Consider the following 10,108-nt stretch of genomic DNA (forward strand, 5'->3'; position numbering starts at 1 on the left):
GGCCTCAACCGAGAGCACGCTGAGGCCCACACCGCCATCGATGAGAGTTCTGGTGACGGCCACCTGGCAGATGGTGGGGGTGCACAGCATGGGGAGCACACCCGAGCAGGCCGAGTTGGAGGGGTGGTCCTCCGAGCTGAAGGTCAGGCCGGCCTTGGGCGCCGCCCGGTCCGGGAGAGGCCCCTGCCGCGTGGAAGCGGCACTGACCCGGCGGATGAACGGCTTGACGTGGTGACTTGTAGGCGGCGCGTGCGAGCCGCCCAGGAGGGCCGCGACGACCGGGGGTGTTGGTGTAGCGTGGTGGGCGGGGAAGAGGCTGAGGGGCTCTTCCCAAGAGGCCACGGAGGCTGCCGGCAGGTGGAGCAGCCATGCGCGCGGAGCGCCGGTGAGGGCCATGGGGAGCCAGTTGGCCATGACCCTATCGTCACCTCCAGCTTCGAGGATGGCCTCATCGTATGCCGGCAAGAAGGCCAGCGGATTAGTCGCGCCGCCGTAGCGCGGCGGCGTCGTTGGCTTGAACTTGTCCGGCCACCGTACCCGTTGCAGGGCTGGGGCCAGGGCTCGGAGCCCCCTGGCCCCCGTGCTAGCGCCGGTAGCCGGAGCGGGCGACGTGCTACTCATCGCGAGGCAGGTCATAGCGGTGGCGGAAGGGAAAACTCCGGTGCACGCCTACCTGGCGCGCCAAATGTCGGATTTCGGGTTCCGGCAGACCCTTGAGGTTCGAACACTGAGGTGCGCGCGGAGATTTCGCCTTCTACCTACCTGCACCCCTCCGCCTCGCTATGATCTAAGCTATCGAAAGAACAGCACAAGAGACACAGGGTTTATACTAGTTCGAGCCACCGTTGTGGTGTAATACCCTACTCCAGTGTGTGGTGTGGTGGATTGCCTCTTGGGCTGATGATGATGAGCAATACAAGGAAGAACAGCCACGCGAGGGTCTGTTCTTGGTTGAGGGGATGAACTGCTGGGAGGAGTTCAGTCACCCTTCTCTCTCTCTCTTCTCGATTCTCTCTCCGATTTCGATCTGATCCGATCTCTTCATCCCCCTACCCTACGGGTGGCTAGTCCTATTTATAGGCAAAGGCCCTGGCCTCTTCCCAAATATTGAGTGGGAAGGGCGCCAACAATTGGCCATTTTGAAGGGGAACATCTGGTACACTTATCCTGACTAAAGTTGGTCCTCGCCTGCCAAAGACTGGTGGTGACGCTGGCTTGGGCTCCACAATGACTTCCTCCCTACCGTTGGACTGGTCTTGGTCTTGTTGCACCGAAACGGGTGCCTTTGCTTGATGCTCTCGCCTACGCTTGCTCCCTTTGCACCAAAGAGGAAAGGAGAACACTGCGCAGCTGGCGCCCGCCTGGCGCCCTTGGTCGTCATGGCTTGCGTCACGGGCACCTCGTGAGGTACCCCGCCATGATCTCTCTGCCTCCTCACGAGCCAGCCTAATGAGGCCGTGCCTGAGGAAGCTCCGTGTCATCCGCCCCACGAGGCTTGGCCCCTCGCGAGGGTCTTGGGTCTGTGTTGATGAAGATGGGCCGCGCTGGGCCCCCTTTTGAGCCACGCCGCAGGCCACAGGCAGGCAAGTCTGGGGACCCCCGTTCCCAGAAAGCCGACAGGGAAGGGCTTGGAGAAGCCGCTGGCCACCAATGAGGACGGCCCCGCCCAGTTGCTTCCCTACTTGGTCGAGGCGCTTGAGGAAGTCGTGCGTGGCATCGGCCCCATGGCAGAGGAAGAGACTCGTGTCCTTTCTTCAGCTGCACTGACGCGCGTCTTCAGCCACCTCCATCTTCGCGATCCTGCCGCCTGCCTTGACGAGCTACTGGAGCCCGTGGCTGATGAACACTGCGCAGCCGCCGCCGCAGCCGTGAAAGGTCAGGTGGAAGCCCTGCTGAAGAAGTTCGACGCCTTCGCCCCCGCGCCTTCGACTGGTGGTGCAGGTGAAGGCGACGCCACCTAGGAGGGGGTGCCTCTTGCGGGTGCCGGCGGTATCCAGGGGTGACTGGCTTGCGGCTCCTTTCCTGTTAAAACTCCTACAACATGTAGTGTGCCTCGTGGAGGCGTTTAAACTTGCGTTTGATATTCGGAGAACAATATGTCTTGTAATATTTGCTTTGAGATTTTGCGATTTCCTTCCCATTTGCTTTATGTTCTACATCGGCAGAGCCCGGCCGCGCGTATACCTCAGCCGTCGTTGGGTTGTCCGAAGACCAGGACGAGCCCAAAGAGTGAGGGGCTACGTGACCAGTTAGGCTCCTGAGTCACGATGCTCAGGAGTCCCCCTTGACGTGCAAACAGCTTATAGGAAGGAGACGTGGGGATAGATCTAGTGTTCTACGTCGGCAGGGCCTGACCCCGCGCATACCTCAACCGTCGTTGGGACGACCGGAGACCAGGACGGCACCAAGGAGTGAGGGGCTACGTGACCAGTTAGGCTCCTGAGTCGTGATGCTCAGGAGTCCCCCTTGACGTGCAAACAACCTTCATACCTTTGTCCTCGCCGAGGCTCGGCTCAGAGGGGCGCGCGACGACCAGGTCTGAGGGACCTGGCGGGGTGGCGTACACTTGGGCGTGACCCGAGTGCAGCCCCCGTGCCCAGCCCCCTCGCGCGGCTCTCCCAAGGGGAGGCATTGCGATGAGGCCAGACACCAAGCCCGGAGGCTCCCTGAGGTTGGTACGGCCGTGAGGCCGCCCTCAGTTGTTTATCACCAGGACGGACCATGGCGCTTCCGCACTTGCACGGGAATAGCCGCTCATCGACAGTGTCGACTGCCGGCGCGGAGCATGGTGCTTCCACTAGTACGTGGGAGGGGACTCCCTACTGCGGAGAGCCCCCGGGGAGTGTACAGCCCCACCCTGACACGTGGCTTGCACGTCAGGGCTAGACGAGCTGTGTCTGGGCACTCTTGAGCCAGCGCGGGACTCACAAGGCCCTACCTCAAGGCGGGTTGCGCCTGGTCTTGATACTTGATGGTTGTGGTGGTCCTGCGAGGTGGTCAGACAACCTATGCCGAACGAATCTCCTAAGGTTATTGCATGAGAAATCCAAGCACCAATGGCCCCAGGAGGTGACGTGAATGGGGTTGGCTTGCCAAACAGAGCTCAGTTGTTGGATTTATCAATGTTGCGGGGACGGGCCCAAGCACAGGCGTCGTGCCTAACCCTCTCACGCGAAGGGTCCTGAAGAAAGACGACCGGCGCGTAGCTCCTGTGGTGGGCGACAATCAAGCAGGTGATAGTCATAGATAGATTAAGCATGGAAGGTAAACTAGCTCAGGTAAATGCATGAACGATACGTGCCACTGGGTCAGGCCCGAGCGGCTTGGGGATGATGCAGCCCAAGGGGCGCCCCCAGCGAGGTAAGCTAAAGACATAAAAAATAAGGGATACATGCCACAGGGACGGACCCATGCAGCCTGGGAATTATGCAGCCTTGGGCGCGCTCCTAGCTAAATAAACTTGGAAAGTGTCGCCTGGTTCCGTTGATGAGGGGGTGTTGAGGCAGCTGAAGGTACGCGGCAAAGGGGTTGCTCCTCATGAGCCACCAGGGCCCTAAGCCTCGGGAGGCTCTGGGGGTCCAGGCGGTTCCTTGAGGACCATCGCCATCTCCGCCAGGACTGCGTGGTGCCTGGCCTCCTGACCCACCATGACGCTCTGCAGGTTGCGCTGGAAGGCAGCAGCCACACTCGGCAGGCCAAATGGCATGCGAACATAGCTGTGAGGTGGGCCTTCGCAGCTCCCAACACGCAAAGGCCAGAAGTGCTCCTGAGATGCGGCTCGGTTGAGCCCTGGGATGTCGATGCGGATGCGCAGCTCACCACCCTCGCCTGGGTGGGGAGCGATGCCAGGTGGGCGGCAGTCGCCGCGTATTGCTCTTGCTTCCTGAAGCTCCTGAGATACCTTGGTGATGAACTCCTGAGCGCCGCGCGCTCCTTGCACAGTGTCCTCCTGAGGGAGACGTGTCGCGAAGCACTCCTCCAAGTGGTGTCCGAGCGCCTCCCTCGCGACGTTGGCAAGGTCTGAGGCCCTCCAGAAGAGAGCCCCCGAGCCCTGCCCATGGAGGGCGCTGGGCGTGCCTTCCTATGCGACAGAAGGAGGCGCCCCAAGCACGAGCACTGATCCTGACGCGGTACCATTAGCGGCGCTGCCCTCCCGAGGTCCGGCACGGAGTAGCTGCTTCTTCTTCTTGGGGGCGACCTCAGGAGGGTACCGAGCTGCATTATTGTCGGGGTCTTCAATTGACGCTGCTTGGAAGGCGCGCTCGAGGGAGCACACCGCATCTCTTTCTTTGTAGGGGACTGTGATGATCCCGCCGCTCCCTGGCATCTTGAGGACGTTGTAGCCGTGGTGCGTCACTGCCATGAACTTGGCCAGGGCTGGGTACCCGAGGATGGCATTGTACGGCAGACAGATGTGGGCGACGTCGAAGTCGATGAGCTCGGTGCGGTAGTTGTTGCGTTCTCCAAAGGTGACTGGGAGGCGGACCTGACCTATCGGCGTGGTGGAGCCGTCGGTCACTCCTGAGAAGGGCTTAGTGAGCTGAAGCTAATCGTAGGGTACTTGTAGGTTGTCGAACATCTCGACGGACAGGACATTGAGCCCTGCGCCGCCGTCAATGAGGGTCTTGGTGACTTGCATGTTGCTGATGACGGGTGAACAAAGCATTGGGAGAGCGCCAGCGGTAGCCGCGCCCTTGAGCTGATCTGCCGAACTGAAAGTGATGGCACACTTGGACCACCTGAGAGGGCGAGTGGCCTCGAGCTTGGGGAGGACCATGTTCACCTCGCGAGCAAACTGCTTGAAGATACGCTGTGAGGCTGGGGCTTAAGCTTCTCCCAAGATGCAGGCAATAGCACGCGGCTCCTGGAAGCCCCCAGCCCCCTCGTCTTGATGGTGGTCGTCGTTCCTTCTTGGTGGTGGCGGCAGCGGAGGAAGACCGGGGTTGCCTTGAGGACGATCCTTGCGAGGCTGATCCCTCCAGGCGCCCTCGCGAGGGTGATCTTGCCAGCGGTCCTCACGAGGTCAGTCACGCTACTCCTGGCGTGGGCCATGGTCGTCCCAGCGTCCTCCACCACGTCCTCCTCCTCGGCCGTAGCCTCGGTCGTTCCGCTCGGGGCATCGACCGAAGTGTCCGTCCCGAATGGCCCTGAGCTCTTGACAATCGTTGGTGTTGTGGTTGTGCACATTGTGGAAGGCGCAGAACAGTCGGCTTCCCTTGGATGACTCAGGCTGGTCCCTGCCGCGCTTCGTGTCCGGCTCCGCCGTAAGCACGGCGACTCTCTTGCACTTCACGTCCTTGGCCTTGGATTTCTTCTCCTCCGGGTCGGCAACTGGGAGCTCGAGGAGGGAAAGGCGCCCTTCCTCGGCCCTTGCGCACTTGGTCGCCAGGTTGAACAGCTCCAGGGATGTGCATGGCTCCTCGTGGATGGCGAGCTCCTCCTTCATCTTGACATTGTGGACGCCATCGGAGAACGCAGAGATGATGGCCTCGTCCGTCACCTTGGGGATCCTGAGACGAACGTTGTTGAAGCGCTGGATGTACTTCTGGAGGGTCTCCCCCGGTTGTTGCTTGACGCGGTGCAGGTCACCCGCGGCCGGGGGGGCGGTCGCGAGTGCCCTGGAAGTTGGCGATGAAGCGGTCGCGCATCTTGTTCCAGGAAGAGATGGAGCCTGGACTAAGAGCAAATCACACGGCTTATTAGCAGCAATCATCTGTATTATTATTGGTCTTCGCACACATTTCTGATCACGGACATGTCTGTCGCGTATCACACGCATCTTGTTCAGTTGAACCGTTTCTATTGTGTTGCCTAATCACACACAGTTCATCCTAGTGAACTGTATGTCGTATATCGCACACACCCTCATCTGGCTGCCCAGTTCTGTTGTTCTTCATCATCGCAAACAGTTCTTCTAGATTAACCGTTTGCCACTCATCCAAGGGAGGAAAGCTTCTACATTCACGGGGGACATGGCATTGACCATTGGGCAGCAATAGTCGGCCATCCAGTGCGCAATAAAGGATGCAAAGAGAGATCCTACAGTAGCAAGGACCAGCTTCCCTACTGATAGCTCATCGGACAGAACTCCCAAGTTAATTGTGTTGAGGCTTGAGTAGTCATCAGATGGGTGACTGGATGGAAAGTGGCCTCCATGTTAAATTACCTGATGGGATGGGTCACTGTAAACATTTAATTGTCTTAAATGTATGTAGTGCTCCGTCCTATTAGTTGAATTAACCTCGAGGTCCTTGTTTTGTAATTTTTGACATTTTCTGTTTTTTGAACACATGTTGATTGGCTTGAAGAAGGTCTATCTCGTTACTTTTTGATATTTTTTGTTTTTTGAACACATGTTGATTGGCTTGAATGAAGGTCTATCCCGTTATTTACGACATGTTTCCAAAACATGGACCTCGAGGTTAATTCAACTAATAGGACGGAGCACTATATACATTCAACGCAATTAAGTGTTTTCCAAAAAAAGTGATATGATTTCTATGAAACTTAGAAGTCATGTATGTCAAATTACCTCTGCGTACTTGTTCTCAAATTAACCTCTGTGTACTTGTTCTCAAATTAACCTTCGGGCTTGTTTGTCGCGTATCACACACATCTTGTTAAGTTGAACCGTTTATGTTCTCTTCCCTAATCGAAAATAGTTCATTCGAGTGAACCGTATGCCGTATATCACACACACCTTGATCTGGCTAACCGTTTCTGTTGCTTTCCCTAATAGCAAACAGTTCATCAGAGCGAATTGTATGTTGTATATCGCACACACATTGATATGGATGCCCATTTCTATTGTTCTGTCTAATCGCAAACAGTTCGTCTGGATCAACCGTCTGCCCAGCATCGCACCCGCAAGTAAAATCTGAACCGTGTTTGATGTACCCGCCATCGCAAACGTTTTGCATCTTTTTTGACATTTTTTACATCACCGTTTGCGATTAATGCATCGCACATAGTTTCGTCAAAGGGTCTCTGATCGTAGTGTCACGTTAGCAGCATTCTGCAGTAGTGACTACCTTATGTGTATTCCAGGGAAACAATGGGGAGCACTGAGGTTTACAATCGAGGTTTGCACATGCATGGTCCTTTGTCTAATAGCACATTATTGTGGAAGAACCATTCTAATATTTAGGTTTTTAACAATTTGGTCTTGCGCATGTAGGTCCTTCTGTCAGAGGTTTTGACCCACTGTTCGACCCACTTTGCGTATGGGGAAATTAGTTGTCCATGAATATCACTCAAGTCAAGAAACTTAGAAAGATTGTGAGGATAAAGGAACTAGCAATGAAAAACAAAAAGATCTTTGTCTGCACAATGAAGAAGACATCAGTGAACTACAGGATGGTACTAACTATTATACCTTGTATATTTTATTCCTTTGCGCCATTTCCAAATTAGAGAAGGTATTTATGCATATCTTTGTTTTCAGGCCATTCCAAAGCAGTTCACGGATGATTACTGTCAGATTTCGGGTTCCGGAAAAAACCCTTAAGGTTTGAACATTGGGGTGCGCGCAAAGATCTCCCCCTACCAACTCATGCCCTCAACCTCGCCACGGCCTCAAAGGCAAGCTCAACGAACTCACAACACAAGGGACACAAGATTTATACTGGTTCGGGCCACCATTGTGGTGTAATACCCTACTCCAGTGTGGTGGTGGTGGATTGCCTCTTGGGCTGAGGATGAACAGTACAAGGGGAAGAATTGCCTCCTGAGGAGAGGTGTTCTTGTGCTTGTTGAACTTGTGGTTGTCCGGATGGATCTCTCTCTCTAATGTGGTGGCTAGTCCTATTTATAGAGGCCCTGGTCCTCTCCCCAAATATTGAGATGGAAGGGAGCCAGCAACGGCCAATTTGAAAGGGGACAGCTAGTACAGCTTATTCTGACAAAAGTAGTCTTCGCCTGCCAAAGGCTCTGGTGGTGACGCCGTCTTGGGCTCCATGGTGACCTCCGTCTTGCCGTCCTGCTGGTCTTGGTCTCATTGCGCCGATATGGAAACCTTTGCTTGACACCTCGGTACTCTACGTCTGTGCTTGCCTCCTTAGCACCAAAGAGGAAACAAGGACATTGTGCACACTGGCGCTCGCCTGGCGCCCGCCTGGTCTCGATCATCATGGCTCACGTCATTGGAACCTCGCGAGGTTTGCCTGGCCTCGATCTCTCCGCCCCTCGCGAGCCAGCCCGGTGAGGCCGCTCCTGAGGAGATCTTGTGTCACCCGCCTCGTGAGGCTTGGCCCCTCGCGAGGGTCTTGCATGCTTGTTGGTGAAGATGGGCCGTACGGGCCCGCTCGCAGAGCCACGCCGTGGACCGCAGGCAGGCAAGTCTGGGGACCCCCGTTCCTAGAACACCGACAATTACCTCTCAAACCACATGTATGGTCAGCAGGCCAGGAAGGCATTCATACAACACCCACGGTACATTATTGAAGTCTTCCTCAAGAGGACGAAGGATGGATGGTCAATCATCCACAGCCATTGGCCTAAAGTTGCAAGGACCGTCAACATCATTGAAGCCTCAATATTCTCCTTTCGCTTCAGCAGTTCTCCAGATGAGATTCATTTGTCTATCTACCGTCTATGATGCTAATTTCCAAAGGTTATAGATGTTGCATGTGAAACTTGGTGCTGGTGCAGTTGTGTAATGGGGTAGCTAGCTATATGCCTATATGGTGTAACTGAGTGCTGAAGCTATATGATGTTCTACTCTGATGTATTTCAATTATGAAATCTTGTTTCCGTAATACAAAAATGAATTATATTGTGTGCTTAATATGAAATACCAATTTGATTAATAAATTGATTATTAATAATAGGCCAATTAACCTACTTATTGGGTTTTTCTATTGCAAACGGTAATTGAGACAACACTGTCGGCGATGACCTCAGACAACCCACACAGTCTCTAGGAAGAAAATATGTTGGATCAATGAACAATCACACACGACTTCCTCTTGAAAACTATTTGCGTTAGGCCACCTTGGGAAAATGTTTTCCACATAAAAAGTGTGTGTGATGGATAGCCTATGCCACACAGTTTCTTCTAGGCATCGTGCATGATGCATTCAATAACACAAATGATAAAATTGTTAATATTATCTACAATGGCAATGCTATCACAGATGATTTGATGGGCAAAATTGTGTGTCATGTACGTGCGAACGGAAACATTTGTCTGGGATTCATCGTGTGGGATGTACATACAAACGGAAACGTATTTCTTGGATGGACTGTGTGGGATCTACATACGAATGGAAATGTAGATTGACTGTGTGGGATGTACATACGGACGGAAACGCTGGCTTGGATTCACTGTGTGAGATGTACTTATGAATGGAAACGATTGGGCATGTATAATTGTTTGCGATGGCCCGCCGATCATACACGAGCTTTTTTTGCCCCACGTGTGTGACCGGAGGGCCAGCCCCGACAATTTCTGGGTCGTGTGGGAAGGACCCCCCCCCCACACACACACACACAAACAAACACAAGGCGATGGTTAAAAACTCTGTCACAGAAAGTGGGTAAAACCCATTTGTATAGCAGGGCACTGCACCAGTGACCCTTCAGTGAGAAAGGAACAACTTAAGGATATGGTAGTAGCAAAAAAATTCCTCATGAGCAAATAGGGTGGCTATATCATTTAATTTAGTAAGATGTGCTGCAACAGTTTGTGTTTCATAACCATGAAAAGGATCAGATTCAACTAAAGTAATTAACTCAGGATCAACAGAGAATTCATAATCCTTATCAGTAACAAAGATAGGAGATGTAGTGAATTTAGGATCATATTTCATTCTCTCCATCATAGATTTTTCTTTCAGCTTACTCAGTAATATCTTAACATCATCTCTATCATTACAAGCAAGAAAGTGTCTAGCTATCTCCCCATTCATAACATAACCCTCAGGTATATTTGGCATTTCAATTCTAGGAGAGCTAGGCCTAATAGGTGAATCATAGTTTTCATCAGTTTCAAGTTCTTTAGCTTTAGCAAGTTGTTCATCAAGAAATTCACCTAGTGGCACAGTTTCATTAAGTAGAGTACTAGCATCATTCATAGCAGAAGTGGCATCATCAATTACTTGTGGCATGT

At 53.4% G+C, this 10,108-nt stretch overlaps 1 pseudogene; it reads right to left on the bottom strand.

Annotated features, from left to right (window-relative positions):
• Window positions 1–4,081: 4,081 nt before the first annotated feature.
• Window positions 4,082–5,187, bottom strand: LOC147985319 (uncharacterized; annotated as a pseudogene).
• Window positions 5,188–10,108: the final 4,921 nt, after the last annotated feature.

Source organism: Triticum urartu, chromosome 2A (genome assembly GCF_056163025.1).
Source record: "Triticum urartu cultivar PI428250 chromosome 2A, HENAU_Tu73, whole genome shotgun sequence".
In the NCBI taxonomy this organism is placed as follows: domain Eukaryota; kingdom Viridiplantae; phylum Streptophyta; class Magnoliopsida; order Poales; family Poaceae; genus Triticum; species Triticum urartu.